Source organism: Copadichromis virginalis, linkage group LG10 (genome assembly GCF_057382275.1).
Source record: "Copadichromis virginalis isolate Kocher_CV1m ecotype Utaka linkage group LG10, C_Virginalis_male_GT1.1, whole genome shotgun sequence".
NCBI lineage: Eukaryota > Metazoa > Chordata > Actinopteri > Cichliformes > Cichlidae > Copadichromis > Copadichromis virginalis.
The window spans coordinates 123,636-147,516 of NC_140627.1; the positions used below are offsets into that span (position 1 = coordinate 123,636).

General features: G+C 39.8%; 1 pseudogene across 1 annotated transcript; it reads left to right on the forward strand.

The window, feature by feature from the left end:
• On the forward strand, nt 1–22,768 carry LOC146699580 (uncharacterized; annotated as a pseudogene). Its single transcript, XR_014922423.1, has 10 exons — nt 1–125; nt 210–314; nt 1,562–1,640; nt 1,797–2,025; nt 13,881–15,366; nt 15,481–15,655; nt 15,851–16,024; nt 16,190–16,363; nt 17,226–17,272; nt 20,820–22,768. The product of XR_014922423.1 is annotated as an uncharacterized LOC146699580 (transcript).
• Nucleotides 22,769–23,881: the final 1,113 nt, after the last annotated feature.

Sequence of the window (23,881 nt, forward strand, 5' to 3'; positions counted from 1 at the left end):
TGAAAGAAGAAAGTGTGTGTGAGCTGATGTGGATGTGAGTTCAGCAGCATGGATCAGTGTGAGGACAGAGAGGAGGGAGTCCCTCCCCCTAAAAGAGCCAGAGAGAGCCAGACCAAAGCTCAGAGGTGAGATGACTATCTTTAATTCTCCATGACTCTTCTCCATGTCAGAGCTTTGCACTCACGTCCCTGCTCCATCATTATTCACAGGAACCAACCTGGACCTGAACACAGCTGTGTGTCCTTAAAGAGCAACGACTCAAAGAATTTAATTGGTGTTAATTTCAATGAAGAACAATGCTCTCCTGCAGAGAGGTAATGGTAATTGATTGGTGAGGATATCCTCACCAACCAAACTGTAAAGAAAGCTTAAAATAGGTGAAGACTGAGCTGGTGATTCTCACTGCCATCAACAGGAAAAGTAATCCTTTTCCACTGCATTAAAGCCTGAGTTCTAAAGTGTGAACTGAGGGCCCTATTCCATTTATTATTTTATGTCTTTAATCAGTTTTTTGGGATTCCTAACATGCTCAAAAACTCATAGAACTTTGCATGAGTGTCCAATCTTGTGAAAATGTACACATTTTATTGGTTTCGTACATGGGCGTTAGACAGATAGTTCGAGTTAAATGAATGAAATTTGGTACACGTGTACCATGCCACAACAAACAAAAAAGTCTATTGGCCCAATTACCCAAACCCAAGAGAAAGTCCACCAGGCATTAAAATCCTTGGGATTTTATCCAATCAACTTCATATTTGGTCAGTCTCAACTACAGACCTGGGCCACATTAAATTGTGGAGCTTTTGATTTTCCAAAAAAAGCCATGTCCATGGTGCTACTGCAAAATTCAGTCATTTGTCATGAAATTTTAATTTGCTATCATTCATGACATGTTTTACACTTTGGGGGTACAATTGCAACGTGGTTGACCCCAGCAAACTCAGATTTGTCCAACATAACGTTAAGGAGTTGGACTTAAGTTACATTGAAAAACTGAGTTTTCGTTAGGGCGTGACACTGGTGGAATGAGCATTTTTGATGTTTCACTATGAAGCACAAAATTAGTATAACTCAAGGCATCTAGTCTACCTCTCACTACCTTCACTGAGAGTTCTCACCCTGAATAGATTGATATGCCCATTGTCAGCAATAGTTGGCAATAGTGGCAACAGGAAATGCCATGTTCTATATTTTGATGTAAATTTGACCTCATCCACTTCAAAGGCAGCCTTGGTAAACATCAGACCTGGTGGAGACAGCAAATATACAATAGCTTAAAATCATAATCCAATCTAGATGAAATTTTAACTGGTTCCTTGCATAATATACTTTAGTTTGACATATGGTTACATGGTATTCTCCATCACCACCTGGGGGAAATAGGAGTTCAGCACAGCTTAACCACTGTATGCCCGGGTGATTACCAGGGTGCAATCATCCTTTCATCTTTGCTTCCAGCTTTGATTAGTTTTATTATCCAAACATTACTTCATGGATATTTATGTTGTTTGTAATGGTGTGGACAGACTCATGACCTAATTCTTCATGATTTCTTCAGAGTGGACCAGGAGATCTCAGAACTTTCCAGTGGTCAGTCTGTCCAGCACCATGAAACCCACCTGGACCCCGTATTTACGGTCTGTAAATATACAACAACTACTTACTGCATACATCTATTCTGTTAAATATCAATGCTGCACATTGTAGATCAATGGGTTGTCAGTGTTCAACATGCTTCTGATATTTGACTCTATGATTTCACACTGAGTAATTTGTATAGTATTTTCTTACAGCTGCTGAAGGATAACATCAAGACTTTCATGAATAATCAGCTGAAGAAGATCCAGGAGGTCCTGAGTTCAGATTATGCAGTATGCTCAGAGAGCCAAAGAGAGGATGAAGGCGAGTTGGAGGATGAGGATGACGAGCAGATGAGGAGCAGCACAGAGGCATTTGTGAAGATCACATTGAACTTCCTGAGGAGAATGAAGCAGGAGGAGCTGGCAGACCGTCTGCAAAGCAGTAAGAGGATTTTATTAAACAATTCACTCAGTAAACAATATCAGTGTCTGACCTCACAAATGTGCTTCTCAAATATTCCCATAAACACACTTCCTAAACCTTGTGCAAAGTCTTCCCTGAAGAGTTAAAGCTGTTATACCTTCATAGGTAAACTCATAAAACCATATGGATTAAGAATGAGAGCTAACTCAAGTTCATATGTGTTTGAAGGGATACGAGTGAATACTTTTGGGAATATAGTTTAGGCGGGGAGAGAAGCATTCCTTCATAAAACCACACTGCACCACATTGAGTTTAATCCTAATTTATTTGTATCAGAAAGATACAAATAAGTTTTCAGATCAGAAATTCCATTTTCACTTTGGTGTAAGTAGATGTTGAGAATAAGTCTGCCAGTGTTGATAGTTTGTGATGCATGTCAAAACAGTTTGAAGAAATCTGGGCATTTAGGTTTTGAGTTTCTAGAGTTCTGGTGTTGAAATTCGGTCCCATTCTTGCCTGATATAGGAGAGTTTGTGGTTGTGGTTTTTCATTTTAATGATATGCCAAATATTCTCGATAGGTGAAATATCTGGAGTGCAGGCAGACCAAGTCAGCACCAAGCTCTTCTCCAATGAAGCCATGGTGTTATAATAGCTGGAATATGTTGTGTTGCATTGTCCTGCTGAAATACACATGGCCTTTCCTGAAATAGACGTTGTCTGGAGGGGACAATATGTTGCTCTAAAACCTTCATATACTTCAGCATTTATAGTTCCTTCCAAAACGTGAAAACTACAGATACCGTATGAACTTATGCACCCCGATACCTTCATAGATACTGGTTTTTGAACTGAATGCTGATGACATGCTGGAAGGTCTGCCACCTCTTTTGCCCGGAGGATGTGCCATCCGTGATTACCAACAAGAATGTCAAATTAAGACTTGTCTAACCATAGAACACTAATTTTCTTTCTTCATGTCAACACCCCCACTTGCTCTCATGTTATGACTTTCTTAAGTAACAAAACACAAATCGGATTTCTCACCCGGAACTGTATACATGTCTGTATGCCTATTTAATGTCCAAACATAAACTTTTCAAACTTGAACAACTAAACTTCTGTTGCAGGTTTTGTCATTACATCTGCCACCATCTCTTCTGTTGAACAATAATCGTTGAGTTACTTTTCCTTCACTCACAGTTCACCTTACAAAGTGGTACTTTATGTCAACGTGTTTACATCTCTGTCTCGTTACAGGATTCTTATCCAACACAATTGTACCCTGGTTATCTTCATAAACCTTTGGCGGTGCATATTTCTGTCTATCGATACCTTGTAACAGTTGGATTAGGTACAAACACTCCTGTAGGGTTGCAGCTAAAGCCATGTACTCAGCTTCACGGTTAGATAATGCAACAATAGGTTGCCTTTTGGTTTACCATGAAATCAAAGGACCACTTAAAGCCAGACTTATACAATAACCAGTTGTACTCCGTCTGTCTGTTATATCAGCTGCCCAATCAGCATCGCTGTATGCCCACAACCTCAGTTCTTCGTTGTCACATTTTCTGTAACACAGTTCTTTCTCAGATGTCCCTTTCAGATGTCTCAGTACATGTTTTACTGTAGTCCATTGGTCTTCAGTTGGCTCAGTAAAATACTGTGGCAGTTTACTGACTATAAAACTCAAGTCTGGTCTTGTGCATGTAGCCAAATAGATCAGACTACCAACCGCTTCTCTGTACCTTTTGACATCATTCATCTCTTCTGCACCATCAGCGTAGTTCAGTTTTTGCTCACAAGGTCTCAGTCTCTCTTTGTAATCCTGAATGTTGAACCTTTCAAGTATTTTTCCATATATTGTTTTTGTGACATTTTTACACAGTTATCACTCCGGTCAAAATCTATTCCAATGAAATTTCTCAGTTTACCCAAATCCTTCATTTTGAATTTTGCTGCAAGCATTTCCTTCACAACAGGTAGTTCACTTTCGTCACTAGCAGCAATGATCAGGTCATCTACCCATATTATCAAAATAATTTCATGCCATCTTTGTGTAAACACAATGGTCAGCGGGATTTTGCACAAAGTTGTTTTCACTCAGATATTCATGTAACACCTTGTTCCAATTTCTACCTTATTGTGTTAGCCAGTATACAGACTTTTTTAACTTATACACGCAGTTTTCATTTGTGTCAGATTTCACCTCATAACCCTCAGGTTGTTCCATGAACACCTCACAATCTATTAGTGCGTGTAGATAGGCAGCTATAACATCCATCTGATGTAAAAGCATGTTTACTTGTGCTGCCTTTTGCATCAACACTGTGATACTAGTCAGGTTAGCAGTAGGGGGAAATGTTTCTTCATAATTCACACCCATCTTCTGACTGTATCCTTTAGCAACATAACATGCCTTGTACTTCTCAGATCCATCAACATCCATCTACCCTCCACTGTCTTCTTACTCCTCAGGCAAAGTGGTCAAGGTAAATGTGTCGTTTTCTCTTAGTAATTGCATCGCCTCATTCATTGCACTGACCCATTTCTCTGAGTTAGATGAAGTCATTGCTTCCTTCAAAGTTTGGGGTATGTTACACATTGTAACAATAACCCATGTTTGTGGGTACTTGATCACAATCCTCTTTGTCAGTAACATATCCACTTAAATATCTAGGCTTTTTTCTCACTCTGGAAGGGTTTCTTTCAGCCTCCCAGTTCACTCTCCTGTGACTGGCTGCTCATGTCAGACATGGTTGCTGGGATCTGTAACTGGTTGTCTGTGTGCTCTTTACTCACATCAGTCTTTTCTCTCGTTTTGCTGGACCTGTTTTGTATGTCAAAATCGCTGACATCATCTGGCATCATGTCAGTTTGTGTTTGTCTCTCTACTCTTGTTTTGGCCTCAAACTTCACCAGCCTATGCGTCTGTGCTTTTCAATTGTCTGGGTAGTAGACCATATAAGCTGGACTCTTCTTGTCATATCCGACAAAAATTCCTTCCTCACACCTTGAGTCTAGTTTTCTCTTGTTCTGCCTGTAGGCATAACACACTGACCCAAATTTCTGCATCTTTGAAAGGTTTGGCCTTCTTCTGCTGTCAAAAGACAGCATTAAAAATGGTGTCTGTTTTGTGCGTCTGTTAAAGCATCTGTTCCTCACTACAGCCGCTGTTTGCACTGCGTAGGTCCACAACTCATTAGGTAACTCTTTCTCTATTAGCATACACCTAGCCATATCAAGTGTGTGTCGTTCAGCAGTACCATTTAGATGTGGTGAGTATGGTGCCGAGGTCTCATGCTTGATTCCATTTTCGCTAAGGAGTGCCTGATATTCATTTCCCATAGACTCTGTTCCATTGTCAGACCTTATACATTTAACCTGCCCATACAGGGCTGTATCAGCCAGAAACTACTGTGGTGCTTTTGCTGTGTCACAAACACTGCACTGGAATAGTCATAAGTGAATCATAGTGTAAATCTGTATCCATTTCTGGACTCTGGGTCTACTGGTCTAGCTAGATCTGTGTGCCAACTCTAAAGCGGTTTTGGTTCGTGCATCAGGGTCCCTGTTTCTAGTCTGAATGAACTTTCCCTGTGTGCACACTTCACGATGCAAGACAGATTTATCTGTTTTCCCTTTGATTGCCATACCATCAACAAAACCCAGTATTTTCTGAATGTCATCAAAATTACAGTGCCCCAGTACTTCATGCCATGTTTGCATGTCATAGCAATCCTTACACTGGTCTTTACCTTCAGTGTTTACTGTTTGTAGGTAGTACAGTCTGTTGTATTCATATATTGGGAACTTTTGGCCATCTTTGTGTCGCATGTCTTTTCCTTGCTTTAAGATCACAATGGCTCCGTTGGAGGTACCTGCTTTCACAGAGTCTTGTGGGTATGAGGTGATGTACAATTCCTGTTTCAAGGTTGTTTTGTGGCACTGCCCCCTGCTATCCGTCAAGCAAAACTCTGCCTTCCCTCTTTGTTCTGCAACTCCGGTGCACTTAGTGCCGTCAGCCAGCACTACGTAGTGTGTCTCGGCCTGGAAACTATCGTTGAATCATCTGAACTTTGTTATATCTGTAACAATATGCCGTGACGTTGTTATCCAATGCAGCACGCATTTGCTCTGTGTCTTCATAGCTTTGCAGTAGTTTTGAATTCAGCAAAACGTCACTGTAACTTTACTTTGTGTGACATGGATAGGAGATGGTTTGAATGATTTTGGCAGTCCCTTCAAAACCATGGGCTCGTCAGGCACTCTTTTTTTTGACTGCAGTGGTTATTATTATATTTACATACTTCCATCTGGTCGGTGACAACTCTTACTTTTTGACTCTCCTTTTTCTCCCTCCCTCGCACTCACAGACACATAACAGGTATGGCAGTCCATTCTCCCTGCAGCACGGAATACACTGCCCATGAGGCTTCATTCTTTAGGGCTATTTATTCCTGTAACACTCTGCCTGTTGCCTTGATATAAAAATTTTTTTTGAATAATAATTTTTAAAAATATTTCTTCACGTCATGATGCAGGCCGCAAGTAGAGGTGACATGGGCCACGAGATTGAGACACAGGCAGAGCCTCTTAATGCGAGTTATGAAACAGGAAAAGACCGCCAATATCACCTTTTTAAAGGGTGACTATGACGGAATAAGGTTACTCATACTTTTTATTTTAAATACATAATGCCGGTGCATGTATTCTGTTACTCCCCAACACTGTGTATATATCAGTGTGAAATACGCACGACAGACCCGACCACACGTTGATGGGTTTCAGCATCTTTATCTACACTTATCACATGGTTCGATCTGCAAACTCAATAATGGATTGGATTTATATAGCGCTTTTCTAGGCACCCAAAGCGCTTTACAATTACATTATTCATTCACTCTCACATTCACACACTGGTGGAGGCAAACCACAGTTGTAGCCACAGCTGCCCTGGGGCAGACTGACAGAAGCGAGTCTGCCATATCACGCCATCAGCCCCTCTGGCCAACACCAGTAGGGTAGGGTAGGGTAAAGTGTCTTGCCCAGTGACACAACGACCAGGACAGAGAGAGCTGGGGGATCGAACCGGCAACCTTCCGGTTACAGATGAGCTTCCCAACCCCCTGAACCACAGTCACCCCAATGACTGCAGCTCTCCCGCTGCCAGCCGCACACATCACCAACAACAATGACAATGACAGTCAGTACAACCTTTTATGCCGGCGTGATTGCTGATGCCGCGCCGGTGCGTCCATGTCCCCTACAGCGGCACCACAGACCACGCCCCGCCACATTCCCCCATTGACCTACTAAGGTTGGGGAGCCATCCGGCAGAACCTCATGTATGCAGGACTGTCGCCCACCTCGACCTTTGGCTCAGCAGAGGAGGCTCCTTCCATCTCTTGGTACGGCTCCACCTCCGACTGGAGCTGCCTCTCGCGTGGCTCCGCCCCCAGCCACTCCTACCGGAGGAGTGGGGATAGGTGCAGCGGCAGGCTGTGTCCTGGCTGGTCGCATCCTGTTTTGAGTTTTGACATTTGGTTGATTTAGCATGTGTATAGTATAAAATGGAGTGTAGTTGCTGTGTAGAATTTTTTTTGGATATGTTAAAACAATGAGGCAATGACTGAATGTCACTGATGCCCACCAAAGACAGATTGAAACAGGATCTGCACCACACAAATGCCATACTAGGATTGATTATTTTTTGATCAGGTCTATCATTGCACTTAGTTTTATCCTGTGAATTTGGTAGTATTATAATTTCAGACCATGCCAATGTAGTGCTGGATTTCTCTTTTAAAGGTATGGTAAATAGAGCAAAATATTTGAGGTTAAATACAACTATTTTTAAGGATCATAAATTTATATCTTACTTTAGCACTGAGTTTAGATATTTGTTTGTCCATCAACCTGCAGTCAACAAATGACTCTGCCCTATTGTGGGAAACTATTAAAGCGTACACTAGAGGGATTCTTATTTCTTACTCAACTAGTAAGCGGCGGCAGAAATTGTGGAAGCAGAATCTGTTAATGACTGAGCTTAAAACAAAAGAAAGGACTTATGACCCCCCAAATCCTGCCTTACTGCAAGATCTGCCATCAGATCAACTTTAGCCTTTTTACGCAAGATGAAGAGATTAACCTTAAGTTTACTAGACAAAGATTTTATAAACATGGAAACAAACCCGGAAAATACTTGGCATATCTTACCAAAAAAAGATCAGAAACACAAGTTATTACAGCTATTTGTGATGCTCAGAATGACCGCGTATATGATAGTAAAACCATAAAGAACACCGTCAAAGAATTTTATTGTAGACTATATGCATCTGAACAACCAGTTGACCCACTGGAATTATTGGAGGAGTTCTTTTCCAAGCTTCATCTGCCTACCATACCAACAGAACAACAGACCACTCTTAATGCTCCCATTTCTAGAGAGGAAGTACTAAACGCTATGAAACTTTAAAGAACGGAAAAGCCCCAGGACCTGATGGTTTTAGTAGTGAATTTTATAAAGAATTCAGTGAGCTGTTAATAGATCCATTACTTAATATATTTAATTATTCGTTCTTGCATAATAGATTACCTCAGACTCAAAGGGAAGCTAATATCTCTCTTATTTTGAAGAAGGGGAAGTGTGCAGAGTCTTGTTTCTCTTATAGACTGATAGTTCTTCTAAATGTGGACCAGAAGATGCTTTCTAAAATATTAACTACTCAACTCGAAATCCTCTTGCCTAAAATTATTATAGAAGAACAGGCTTTATAAAAGGCTGTAATTCCTGTAATAATGTCAGGCGTCTTCTCAATCTAATTCAGGTTTCTCAGCAAAGGAACATGGGCAGTTTGGTGCTTTCTCTGGATGCTGAAAAAGCTTTTGATAGAACGGCCTTAGTTATTTTACACTTTAAATAAATTCAGTCTTGGGGATACTTTTATTTAGTGGGTAAAAAATTTCTATGATAATCATCAAGTGTCCATTTTCAGTAATGGACTGAAATCAGATAGGGTTCCATTGTTTAGAGGAACAAGGGAAGGCTGCACCCTGTCACCTCTTTTGTTTGCCATTGCCTTTCCTTCCCCTTTAAGTGGTCTCCCACAGGTTTTGTATACTTACTGATATTTATAACTCCGAAATTTAAACAAATGTATAATGCAAATTTTGTCCCTCTGTTTGAGAAGGTAAAGCAGGATTTGGAGAGATGGAATTCCCTACCCGTTTCCTGGCTAGGATGTATAGCTCTGGTTAAGATGAATATTTTGCCTTGACTGTTATATCCTGTCCAAATGATTCCAGTTTTATTTTCAAATAGGGTGATGAAGGATCTGAATGGCTGGCTAAGCTCTTTTATATGGAGTAAATGCAGACCAAAACTTAAGATGGCTACACTACAGCTCCCAGGTTCAGTACGGGCTCTAGATTTACCAAATATTAGAACATATCAATTGAGTACTCACATGTGGTATATTCATGACTGGGTCACAAATAACTCATGCTTTATCTGGTTGTGGATTGAAACTTCTCTTTCAAAGTATCCACTAAGAGACTTACTGTTCTTTAAGAACTTTAAAGATATTAGATCGAGCTGTGATAATCCAGTTACACTTAATACACTTCAGGCCTGGCAATCAGTATGTCGACTTGAGGGAAGGTTGAAGTCCACATCTATGTTCACTCCTATTGTGAATAACATTGACTTTCAACCTGGGATGTTCAATATAGGTTTTAAGCAATGGAGGGACAAGGGGGTTCACAGGCTGAGGGACTTATTCTCCGACAGTGTGGTTATGCCATTTGACTAAATGGTTGAGAAATTTTCTCCCCCCAAACATGACTTCTTCCATTATTTACAGATAAGGCATTATATCTTGCACAGTACTAATTTCAGTGAGAACCATGAAGTCTCTCCTGTTGAAAAATTATTATTTTTAAGAGATAAAGAGGTACCTGTGAAGGTATTTTATAAGGCTTTATATGTCGCACCTTCAATGATGTCATAGAGGCTTAAAGGCACATGGGAAAAGGAGCTAGGTATAATAATTGATGATGAAGAGTGGAAAGATGTCTGGAGTTATGCCAGATCAATCTCAGTCTGTAATCGTACCAAAGCAATACAGTTAAAAATCATAAACAGAATGCATATATCCATATACCGCAGACATCAATATAATTGATTGATTGATTGATTGATTGATTGATTGATTGAATCTTTATTTTGAACATGTTGAAAAAGTACAACAAAATAGAATTAAGAGACAAATAAACAAAGCAAAACAAAAGGAAAACGAGCAACCACAACTCCAAATAACTTTCATGTTCAAAAAGGAACAGGAAGAAGCATAAGATTATTTAATCCCACCCCTTTTCCACTATCTAGTAATCAATAGACTACAGAAATACCTCCTTGCAATTACATTATATGTTATGTGTATTTTTTTTTTATTATTAATTTTTGTCCTACCTAATAATCCTACCCTTTCACCCATGTGGCTCAAATGCAAGACAGAAATTGGTACCCTAACTCACTGCTTTTGGTCATGTTTGAAATTGCAAGGATATTGGTCTGATGTGTTATCTGAAATGGAGAAGACTTTGGGTTTTGAATTGGAGATGGACCCTCTGTCTCTCATGTTGGGCCTCCCCAGCCTGCATTTAATATCTAAGAATAATAGAAGGTTGAATTGTATTCTCACCTATGCAGCGAGGAGGAATATTTTACTTCAGTGGATTAATGAAAAGGCACCAACTATTAAAGGCTGGCAAAGAGTAGTGTTGGATCTAGTGCCATTAAAATATCTTACACTCAAAAACAGACCAATTCTTCAAGGTGTGGGAACCATACTTGGATTCTCTTGAGTGTTCAAACTGCATCGTACTACTGGGACCACAGGTATTGTACTGTATTGTATTCTTTATTTTTTATTTATTTACTTTATTTATTTATTTTTTAGATGGAACTGAGCTGGTGTTTTGATTTGTGCTTAGTTCTCAGTCTGTTTTTGTTTTGTTTTTTATTTTATTGCTGTGAATTGTACACTATATTATGTTATGTAAGTATGTATTATTTGTGAAAATGAAAAAAAAAAACTAATAAAATATTGTGAAAAGAAAAGGAAAAGCAACAGAATCACCTCTATCTTGTGGTATAAATTGTATGGCATCTTATTGTGATTATTTGTGCCAATTGTGGCACGCGAAGGGTTAACTGATGGCACGACCATAGTGGTCGTGCCATCAGTGGTTGTGCCACAACCATCAGTGGCACGACCACTGCCATCGGGCATACTGGACATTTGCTCGGTGGCCCGGTGACTTTTTTTTCTTTGTCTTTGTAACGGTATAAAGAATGAAAGGTGGTGGATTGGCCAGATGCTGGTCGGTGTGTAAAAATAACTCAGTTGTTTGGTGATGGCTATGGCGGAGCTTCCTCAGATTCAGTAACATTAGCAAGTGGTGGAGGCCAGCAGGTGGATGAGAGAAAGGGGAGGCAGGAGGAGGAGAGACCCGAGGCGGCCGCTGGTCCGAGCGTCAGGTGAACTGAACTTCAGATAAGAAGTTATGACCTGCAGTCTATCTGGGTCAGATATAAACTAAGTTTAGGTGGAGTTTATTTTCGTTGTGCTGACTTTTTACAGTCAGTTACAATAACTCGTACTGCTACTAGCTAGCATGACGGAGTTTCTATACAGCAGGGTGGGTGCTTTGATGTTACTGATGTTGAACTTTATATAATTCACAAGGTTAGTTCGTAGAGTTGCCAACCGTCCTGTAAAAAACTGAATCGTCCCGCATTCAGAGAAAATATTACGCGTTTCGTGTTGAGGTGAAAAGGAACACAGTTTGTCCCGGACTTCAGCTAGAATGGAAAAAGACACAAAGCTGGAGTTATTCTGTTGTTATGCTGCACAGCTGTCTCTTCTTCTCTCATTCTCTCCCCTCCCTCTCCTGTTACTACTTCAATCATGAAACTGATCAATGATCAGCTGATCGGCTTTTCTCTCTTGTTTGTTTATCGCCCACTTTGCACCAGAAAGAGGAAACCGGCGGATGTCGCGCTAAACAACAGCAGCACGTTTAAGCTTGATCAGCTGTTATTAGAATTTATTTAATATTAATTTCTAGTATCAGCTGATGTTTGCTGGAGCCACAGCTGTAAAAGCTGCTGGTCATGATGTCGGTTTGGATATGTGGTGAGAGGGAAACATGAAGATGAAACCAGGAGATGTCCTTACTGGATCATCAGAGCTGAACAGGTGATGGAGAAACAGGTTTACCTTTTAGGTGACATGAATGAGTTGAAGGGAAGTTATGAACTGTTTCTGAGAGACAAATAACACCAGGATCCTTTTCTATGTAGCTGACAGCTGGTAACTGTGCAGGGGCGGGTCTAGCAAAGTTTAGCCAGGGGGCCAGTTAGGGCATTAACAGGGAGAGGGGGGCACAAAGAAATACTTTCTTATTCTCATTTAAAATGTCTAGCTTTTATTAAATAATTATCTGAAGCTTACAACCAAAGTTTTTATCTGACATAAAATGTATAGAAATCATACATATAACATCGAAGCAGCTGGAATCCATAGCTGTGTGTGTTCATGGAGCTTGGATTTTCACCTGCTGGACATCACTCCCTGCAAAGTTTAACTGTCTTCAGAACATTGCAGAGGCCTTATTGACAGGATTTGGCTCTACATATCTGTGTGAGCAGATTTTCTCTCACATGAGTCCTCAGGTAGCTCTGAATGCTGGACACTCGGAGATCTGCGTCTCTGAGTGGGAGACCAGAGATCACATTAACATATATGTCTCTGTATTAACAAACATGCCATATTGGCCCAGTTTATTTTTCTTATCATTGTTGTGAGGAGACCATAAATAGCATTTGTATTTTCTGTTGTACAGTTCATTTGCTGTTATGGAGTTCTTGTTATGGATAAAAACTGTCTTTTTTTTTTTTTGTTTCAAAATAGCTGATAACTATTCGCTGACAGCTGCCAACATCTGTGAACAAATATGATTCTATAAAGTGGTTCTATATAGTGTGTAACTGTTAATATAGAGTGTTATTAAATTTATTGCTAATGCAATCATATGGCACACTGACAACTGAGGAAATTTTAAATGGCACTCGTCATCAGAAAGGTTGCCTACCCCTGCTGTAGACTTTAAATTTAGATTGGATACTGCAGTTTAGCAGGGGTTCCTTTCTCAATGCTTCCTCAAGGCTTCAGTTCAATATGTCAGGATAAGCAAAGAAAAAACAGACCTGTAAATCCTATTTTTAGATCGCTAACAGTCCTTTATTGCTAACAGTTCTTTATTACAGAAACCTTGCTTTTTATGATATTCCACCAACTGTACTCCTGATTTTCTCCACTTCTGATGTCATCACTCTTGGTGAAGTCCAGTTTTCCCGTTCTTATTTCCTATTTTTCTGTACATTGGGACATTGTGACCCCATAGTAAGACCTCATTCATGATATTATTGGACTTGTTTAATTCAGAATTATTTCAGAATGATTTTCACTTATTTTATTAAATTGAACGTGCTGCATTTGAAGCAAAATTACATTAGCACAATCATATTGTATACATATCTGAACACCATACTTAACTAATGATAGGGTCAGATATAAAAAAGTCCCTTCTTTTGGTAATCAGGTAGATGAGACCTTGGGGATCTCAGTCTGTTTGACAGTACCTATTACACTTGATAGAAACTGCAAATTCTCATTCATCTGTTCTTTAAATAATCTTTTCATGTTGTCACCCAATTGTTGTCACCCCCATCACTGGTAGTTTGTTATGCAATATGACTATTTGGATTCACAGATTTAACATTGAATATGTTTTGTGTCTATTCAGGGTCTCGTGCTGGAAATGGTCAGCGTAAACTTAAGTCCAACCTGAAGAAAAGGTTCCAGTGTGTCTTTGAGGGGATTGGTAAAGCAGGAAACCCAACCCTTCTGAATCAGATCTACACAGAGCTCTACATCAAAGAAGGAGGAACTAGTGAGATCAATAAAGAGCATGAGGTCAGACAGATTGAAACAGCATCCAGGAAACCAGACAGACCAGAAATAATGATCAGACAAGACAACATCTTTAAAGCACCTCCTGGAATACATAAACCAATTAGAAAGGTGCTGACAAAGGGAGTGGCTGGCATTGGGAAAACTGTCTTAACACAGAAGTACACTTTGGATTGGGCTGAAGACAAAACCAGCCAGGACATTCATTTCACATTTCCATTTACTTTCAGAGAGCTGAATGTGCTGAAAGAGAGAAAGTTCAGTTTGGTTGAACTTGTTCATCACTTCTTTGTTGAAACCAAAGAAGCAGGAATCTGCAGCTTTGAAAATTTTGAAGTTGTGTTAATCTTTGATAGTCTGGATGAGTGTCGACTTCCTCTGGATTTCAACAACACTGAGATCCTAACTGATGTTACAGAGTCCACCTCAGTAGATGTGCTGCTGACAAACCTTATCAGGGGGAAACTGCTTCCCTCCGCTCGCCTCTGGATAACCACACGACCTGCAGCTGCCAATTTGATTCCCCCTGAATGTGTTGACATGGTGACAGAGATCAGGGGGTTCACTGACCAACAGAAGGAGGAGTATTTCAGGAAGCGATTCAGGGATGAGAAGCAGTCCAAAAAAATAATCTCCCACATCAAAACATCACGAAGCCTCCACATCATGTGCCACATCCCAGTCTTCTGCTGGATCACTGCTACAGTTCTGGAGGATGTGCTAAAAACCAAAGATGTAGGAGAGTTGCCCAAGACCCTGACTGAAATGTACATCCACTTTCTTGTATTCCAGGCCAAGATAATGAAGTCTAAGTATGATGAAGGAGCTGAGACAGATCCACACTGGAGTCCAGAGAGTAGAAAGATGATCTATAGGAGTGCTGTGGACCAGGCTTTACAGAATCCAGATGGACACCTGGACTTATTCCTTCGCTTCCTCTTGGGTCTTTCACTACAGGCCAATCAGAGTTTTTTATGTAGCTTTTTGAGACAGACAGGAAGTAACTTGCAGACAAATCAGGAAACAGTTCAGTACATCAAGACAAAGATCAATGAGAGTCTATCTCCTGAGAAAAGCATCAACCTGTTCCACTGTCTAAATGAACTGAATGATCATTCTCTAGTGGAGGAGATCCAACACTCCCTGAGTTCAGGAAGTCTCTCTCCGGATAGACTCTCCCCCGCTCAGTGGTCAGCTTTGGCCTTCATCTTACTGTCATCAGAACAAGTCCTGGATGTGTTTGACCTGAAGAAATACTCTGCTTCAGAAGAGGCTCTTCTGAGGCTGCTGCCAGTGGTCAAAGTGTCAGAGAGAGCCTTGTAAGAAAGTAGCTCTTGTTTATATATCAATATATGAAAACGCTTGTATCTTTTCAAAAAAAGATAAAAAATGAGTAAATCCCAAACTAAGTCATATTTTTTTTACTCCTTCAGACTGAATTTGTGTAACCTCGCAGAGAGAAGTTGCAAAGCTCTGTCCTCAGTTCTGAGCTCCCAGTCATCTAATCTGAGGGAGCTCAGAACTGAGTAACAATAAATTGCAGGATTCAGGAGTGAAGATCTTGTCAGCTGGCTTGAGGAGTCCAAACTGTTCCCTGGAAATCCTTAGGTCAGTTGAATTACACTTGTCACACAGAATCCCAGGAGAAGATTATACATTATCAAGCTGTACAACTTTGATCCGTATCTGCTTTCTTACTGTAGTGTAGGCTGAGCTATCTGTTGTTTCTGTTTTCTTAAGACTAGAGTCAACATTAAAGGTTATTGCTTAATTCAGAATTTGTTTTTCTTTTTTTTATTTCAGGCTTGGTCTCTGCAGCCTCAGCGAGAGCAGCTGTAAAGATCTGTCTTCCGTTCTCAGTTCCCAATCGTATTGTCTAAAAGAGCTTGACCTGAGTAACAACAATTTGCAAGATTTAGGAGCAAAACTGTTGTCTTTTGGACTGAAGAGTCCACACTGTAAACTTGAAATTCTAAGGTCAGAATTCATCAAAATCATAACCACTTAGGATTTTATATCCCATTAACAAAGTAAAAATGTGTAGCTGTTGCTTTATGCATATGACATATAACTGCTAAGATAACACAAATATAATATTAATACCAGCTGTTCCATAAGGCTTTGTGTTTGGTGTATCTGCAGGCTGTCAGGCTGTCTCATCACAGAAAAGGGCTGTGCTCCTCTAACCTCAGCTCTGAACTCCAATCACGCTCATCTGAGAGACCTGGACCTGAGTTACAATCATCCAGGAGACACAGGAGTAGAGCTTCTTTCAGCTGGTCTAAAGGATCCACACTGGAGACTAAACTCTCTCAGGTATTGAGAGACCAGGAGCATTTTCTCTGTCCGTCACTCTGTTATTGTTCAATCAGAAATACTGTTTGAATCAAAGCTATTTGCAGTAAATGATAAAGGGACTAGTACTTGTATAGTGCTAAGTACTTTTACTACGATCCTCATTCACCCAGTCACATATATCTTCATACAAGCACTTTTCTATATCTTAGTGCCTTATCTAACAGTCGCGCAAACACTCTCACTCCAATGGATGCATTTGTGCTCTCATCTGTGAAAAGCACCAGTGAGGTCCTGCAAATTCTGGTATTCTATTGCAAATGCCAATTGAGCATGCAGTAACCACAAAGGAATTTCAGGCCCTCATAAAGCAGTTTCTGATTGTTTGGTCAGAGACATTCACACCAGTGGCCTGCTGGAGATAATTTGGTAAGACTGGTAGTACTCACCCTGGTCCTTCTTGTGCAAAGGAACAGATACCAGTCCTTCTGGGTTAAGGACTTTTAATAGCCCTGCCCAGCTCTCATATTCTAATTTCCTGTCTTTGAATCTCCACTATGGTTGCGACTGTGCTTGGAGACAAAGCAAGCCTTCTAGGATTGGCATGCATTGACGTGCCATCCTGGAGGGGCTGGCATACTTGTGAAAGTCTATAAGGTTTAGCTATTAAATAGTGCTCCCAGTAGTGACGCTAATTGTTGTCAAATTCAAAACTCAGAAAAGATGTCAAAAGTCAGAAAAGATAAGGAGGGAAAGAATGTTGCTTCCACCTATAAAACCATTACCGTTTTGGGCTTTCTCATTGTTGCCACTGTAATGTACGTTGTTAACTTCATTATTACTAAACTGACCAGATCGACTTTCCCTCTGTTCCCCCTTTCAGGGTGGAACCTGCTGGAGTCCAGTGGTTGAGACCAGGTCTTCAGAAATGTAAGTGTGGCTTTAGTCTGATTTATAAAAGGCAGCACATGTTCTACAGTCTTTTCCATTTCGTGGTGTTTGGCTTTGTTGGATTTATTGTCAGTACTCATTTAAAGTAAGTGACTCATTTAAATCTCATATTTCTTGCCTTTGGGTCATTTTCAATCAAAATATAAAATAACATATTTTCAATTACTTCCAAATATAGGCTGTATCCCTCACTCCTCCCCACACATACATGCTTATTTATATTGCATATAAATGTATATGGTGTTCGGGTCAACCTTTGGGCCATGAAAGTGTGGAGGTGCTGTTTCCTTTCCCTTTGTCCTTCTCCTGCATGGCCTGCTGTTAGTATGTGCCTGCCTGCATGTGTTTTACATTTCCTTCTTTCCCCCCACAAGTTTCCAAAGCTATCAGATTTTAAGCAGCTATACATGTCTGTTCTGTCTTATGGTAATCATTGTATATTTTCTCATGCTTTATCCTAGCTGAAAATCTAGGATGGAGCCCAACAGCTGCTTTTAGATCAGGATGGCAAAAAGATTCTCTGGTCACAAGACCTACAATCTTAGAAAATAAGAGGTTTTAGAAGAAAAAAAGGAAGATTTTCCAGAACATGAACATTTTTTTGAAATTTATCAGCTAGCACAGTAGTCATTGATAGACTGCCAACCTGTCCAAAGTGCACACAAACTTTCTGCCCTATCATAGCTATGATAGGAGGGTGTGCTCTAGTTACAGAGAATTCAGTCCTCTCAGTTTCCCCAGGAGGGTCTATCCTGGGGTGCTGAAAGGAGTGGCAGTCCAACCTCAGATTTTTTCTGGTCATGGACCACTGGACCAGTCCTTTATCCTCTCTAGGATATTCAAATGTGTGTGGAAGGTTGCCAATCCAGTCTACATGGGTTTTGTTGGAATTGCAGTTGACCATGTTCTTCTGGGGTATCATGTGGAGGGCACTGCAGGAGTATGTGGTGTCTGGCCCGGTGTTCCACAACATCCAGTCACTGTACAACTGCTGTGAGACGTTGGTCCGTATTGCCAGAAATAAGCTGTACTCGTTTCTGGCTCTGCCAGGGCTGCTGTATGTCACTTACCCTGTTCACAAATTTATGGACAAAATTGCTAGATGTAACCAAGTGGCTGAAAGCTTCCACCTTGGTGGCCTTGGAATTTCATCTCTGCTTTTTGCAGATGATGTGATTCTATTGACTTCATCAGTTTGTGGTCTCCAGCTCGCACTGGAGTGGATCACAACTGAATATGAAGCAGCAGGTATGAGAATTGGCACCTCCAAGTCCGAGGCCATGGTCCTTAGCCTGAAAACAGTGTCGTGCCCACGCTAGGTCATGCACAAATTGCTTGCAAGTGGAGGAATTTAAGTATCTTCAGGTATCGTTCACTAGCAAGGGAAGAGAGACTGATAGACAGATTTGGACAGCGGCTACAATGATGTGGACACTGGTCTGTCAGAGTGAAGAGAGAGATTAATGTAAAATAAAGTTTTGTTTTGTCTAGTCCTATGTCTCTAACCTCTCCTATTGCATGAGTTTTAATTAGTGAGTGTAGGAGCGAGATCACAGATAGAAGTGGTATAAATAAGCTTTCTCGTAAGGGTGGCTGGCCTCTCCCTTAGAGAGAGAGAAAAAAAGTCAAGAGTGTTATTGGTTAGTTAATGAAGACAAGCTCAGAGTAGAGCCGATGTTCCTTTTCAAAAGGAGCCAGGTGAGGTGGTTTACCAGGATGCCTCCTGGTGTTCAGAGGCATCCTAATCAAACTGGTGCCTACTGGGTGAAATGTTGTGGGCATATTCAATTGTATTTTATTTATATAGTTTACAAATCAAAACAACAATTTCCTGAGCACTCAAATCATATATTTGTTTGACGTAAACTGTGTTCGTGAATTGTGTCAAAATTTCAAAACCCTGTATATAACTGCATTTGTGAAGACTGAGTGTTGTTGAGCTCAGTTTAACACTTTAAAGTTGACGAACACATTAATATGGACTAGTTGTCTAAACAGTCTAGAATAAGTGCAATAATTCATTAGTGGAAAACACTACTTTCAGTTTACCATTCCCTTTAACCCGGTCGGAGCGGGCACGCTCTGTTTTGCGTAACTATTTTTAAATCCCTGTAGAACCGGAACCACGTAAGCTAGAGCAATACTTTTTTTGCATATGAAACCGAAGGAGTTGTACTTCCATCTTATGCCATCAGCTTGTCCTAAGTCATGGTTTCCTTCCACATATGGCTTTGCAAAAGCTGCATAAAAAGCACTTGCAGCAACAAAAACACAATATTCGTAACACTTCCTACGTTGGAATAGACGTCAGCGCGAACTATCGCATGTCCGCCATTACCTGCCCGAAACTGGAAGTGACGTCATTTTCGTGGAAAATGTAGTTTTTTTACCTTCAGGGCCTTATAAGCCTATACTGGTGTTTCTAAAAGTTACGTTTGACTTCATGCTTTTCGGAATAGTTTCTGGGATGCTTAGAACTCAAATTACACTGCTGGAAATAGTTTGTTTTTATGCACATGCTTTTTGTTTTTGCAAATTTGCATTATAATATTTATTTTAATTTTTCCTGCAGGACATAAAAATTGGTGTATCTCAAAAATAAAACTATGAAGACACTCAAAATACAGGGTGGGCCATTTATATGGATACACTGTTACGTTCCCCTGAGGGGTCTAGGCGGTGAGGGGGAAGTAACAAAAAGTGTCCGGGTCAGAAAAAGGAGTCAAGGAGGCAAAAGGATTAAATCAAAGAGTTTTATTAAAGTTCCTATCAAACTCAACTAAAAGAGACGGACAAGCCGCTAACACCATTTAAGGAAAACGAAACTCAAGCGTTGGTCAATAACGTAAAAAGTAAGTCAAAAAGAGAGTGCAGCTCACTAACTGCAAATACACCAAACACTCAGCTCACTAGCTGTAACCACACAAACATACAGCTCACTAGCTGCAACCACACTAATGGCACTCTGGCCCAGAGCTCACCTTTCCCTGGGCTTAAATCTCTTTAATTACTGACGAGAGTCAGCTGCACAAAAGGACTTTAATATCACCAACCATTCCCATGTTATTACTGTGTATCCATATAAATGGCCCACCCTGTACATTTCCTGTTGTTGGAAACTATTTTGTGCAACTTTTCTGTATTTACAGTTTTGAGGGATAAACCTCTGAAATTTCTCTAACTAGAAATTTATGTAAAAAAACCAAAAAGATTTTCAATTTCTTTGTAGTTTATTGCACTTTTTTGCAATTTATGTAGTTATTATGGACTTAATGCATACATATTATTAGAATTTGGGCTATAACAAATTTTAATAATATTTGTTATAGCCCATATTGATGTGTAACAACTTGAAATGCTCCCAAAAATGGCACTGCAGCATGTAAAAATATAAAGATAAGCTCTGGCGGACTTGGTTCTATGGTAGGTCTTAAAGGGTTAAAAAGGTTAAATGGAATTACTTTTTAAACGTTCAGATTAATAAATGAAGAAATAATTTTAATTTCATGTGTGTTCTTTATATCAGATTACTGTCAACTCACAATCGACACAAACACCGTAAACAGGAAACTGAAACTGTCTGACAGCAACAGGACAGTGACACATGTGGAGGAGAATCAGCCATATCCTGGTCATCCAGACAGGTTTGACCACTGTCGTCAGCTGCTGTGCAAAAAAGGTCTGACTGGTCGCTGTTACTGGGAGGTCGAGTGGAAAGGGAGGGCTCACATATCAGTGAGTTACCGAGGAATAGGTCGAAAAGCAGACAGTGATGCTTGTGAGTTTGGTTACAATGATCAGTCCTGGAGTCTCTTCTGTTCTGATGGGATTTACTCTGTGTACCACAACAACAAAGGCATATCTGTTCGACTACATTCCTTCTCTTTCTCATCACTATACTCATCATCATCATCATCAGCCCCCTCCTCTTCCTCATCCTCTGGCTTTGGTAAAGTAGCAGTGTATGTGGACTGTCCTGCTGGCACTCTGTCCTTCTACAGAGTCTCCTCTGACACTCTGGTCCACATTTACACCTTCAACACCACATTTACTGAACCTCTTTATCCTGGATTTGGAGTAGGTTTCAGGCCTGGTTGTTCTGTTTCTCTGTGTTCAGTTTAGATATTGAACAATTCATTGCCTGTCAAATTTGTGAGCTGATATTGGCCTATCACACACATATCAGTGTTTATGTAAGTTGCTAAATATGAAAATTGTTATGTATGTTGTACAAATAGTAATGTTAGTACTATTAGAGACTGAACAGGCTGATGTATTTTTTTTAACTGTTTTATATGATTTCTTGTAAATTTCTTCCTGTTCAGTTATCTAATAATGTGTTTGGGGAATTATGTCTTTTAGAAACTAGATATAAATTGAGTTGGTTGCCAAAATTGTACATTGTTTTGCATCAACAGCTGAATGCCAAGTAAATGCCTCTGACTCTGTGTCACATTTTGCTCTGCTTTAACTTTACTGCATGGCTTCCTTCAGTGGTTTTAGTCAGATATGGCTCAATGGGTTTCATATACAAACGCTATTCCTTCAGCAGAAAATCTATATTCTATTAAATAAAAATGGCACAACTTGATTAAGTAGTATCTAATAAATGTAATTATAACAAGTTTCAGTCATTAATGTAGCTGATACACAGCAGTAAGACCATTATTTTGTGGCCCTCGACTCCAGTTGTGTAATTTTATTGTGAGCCTGTTAAGTATCTAAATAAAAACAATCTGACTAAAGAGCACATTACAGTGAGACATTCCTGTTTCATCATCTAGCTCTCTGTGTGCAAAATATGATGATCACAGATGAATACAGTGTGTGCCACTGGCACTCCAAAAATAAATAAATAAAAAATCCTCTAATTGTAAAGGAGTTTGAGTCTAAGTTCTCACTCTGTTGGAAAAACATGAAGACATAGATGACGTAAAGAACATCCCTTTTTTTACTTCCCATAATATAGAACTAATACTACATATCCAAACTGTTAACCTTGGACTTACTGTAGATCAATATCACACAATACCTGTAAAGAATGAACTGCTTTCAATGTGTTTACACAATAATTTGACCATTACTTTAAGTCACTGAAATTTGTGAAGAAATGAATAAAACTCGTTTTCTATTGCTTCTTTGTGCTTGTTGTTTGGATTGCTTACTTTATGGTTGTTAATGCTTTTCTTTTCTTTTAGCTTGGCTTTCTGTGTGTTTATTCTCTTCCTTTGTTCAGTTCCCGGGACAGACTGTTCCATCATTGTTGATGGAGCTTTGGTCTTCTGTTTTTTGTTTGTATTCATATTATGTTGTTTTGATTTTTTTCTTGTCATTAAATAAATGAAACATTAGTTTAATTGTTTTCTTTTATATGTGATTGGTATGTTTATGTACATGCAATACTACTGACACTTACTGGAATGTTTCAGCACTCAAGATGTGAAAATATAATTAAACTGAGTTTCTCTCTGTGGACATTGTGTGGACACTTACTGCCCTCAGGTGGTCACATACAAGAACTGCAGGTAAAATAAAACAAGATCTGATCTTAAATAATAGTGACATTACCAGGATGTCCTAAAAACTCCCTGAAAAGCCATCTGTTAATCCAAAATGCTGCAGCAAGAGTACTGACAATAGAAAGAGAGAGCACGTTTCTCCTATATTGGCTTCCCCTCATTGGCTCTATGTTAAATCCAGAATTTCAAATCCTGCTCCTCACATACAAGGTCTTGAATAATCAGGCCCAACCTTATCTTATTGACCTTATAGTATCACCCCATTAGAGCACCAAAGCAGAAATCCAAAATAAGTGGTTCAGGCGCTTCATGCTGGAGGGAGTGCGGGGAGGTCGCTGCAGGTTGCTTCCATGTCTTCTGGTCATGCCCTAAACTGAAGACCTTTTGGGAGGAGATTAAACAAATGGTGATGGATGTGCTGGAAGTAACACTGGACTTCTCCTTTAGTACCATGTACCTTGGGAATATCCCTGAGGATATAAATAACAGAGACTCATACTTACTGAAAATAATTATGGTTGCATGCAAAAAGGCAATTACTAAGTGTTGATTACAGACAAGCCCCCCACACAGAAGCTGGTCATAGACATTATTAACACAATTCATCATATGGAACTGATTACCCTCTCGCTGCGGCTACAGAAGGAGAAAGGAGAGAGACTTTGGGAACAATGGGATCGTTATACGTCAAGAGACTAGAAACTGATACCTCTGTGATGCAGAGGGACAGCTACGAAGTTGTTTGAATGGAACATGCACCTGTGTAATATGTGTAAGTAAAACAAGGCGTTGTGTATTTTGGAATATGTGAACATATGTGAATGTGTTGGTTTCCCTTGCCCTCTTTAGTTCTGTATGCAAAATAAGATGAAAATCAATAAAGAGAAAGTGTTAAAAAAAACAAAATCAGATGGGAAGAAAGTCTAACTTTGCAGCTGCTCCATCCTCCGCTGTTTTGTTTTACACAGAGAAAAGTCACAGTGAGCCTCTAACAGTTGTATTTAAATATGCAAATGAACTGTTAACTTAGTCTGATAGCATGTTTAATTTATATAGCTAGGTGTATAAG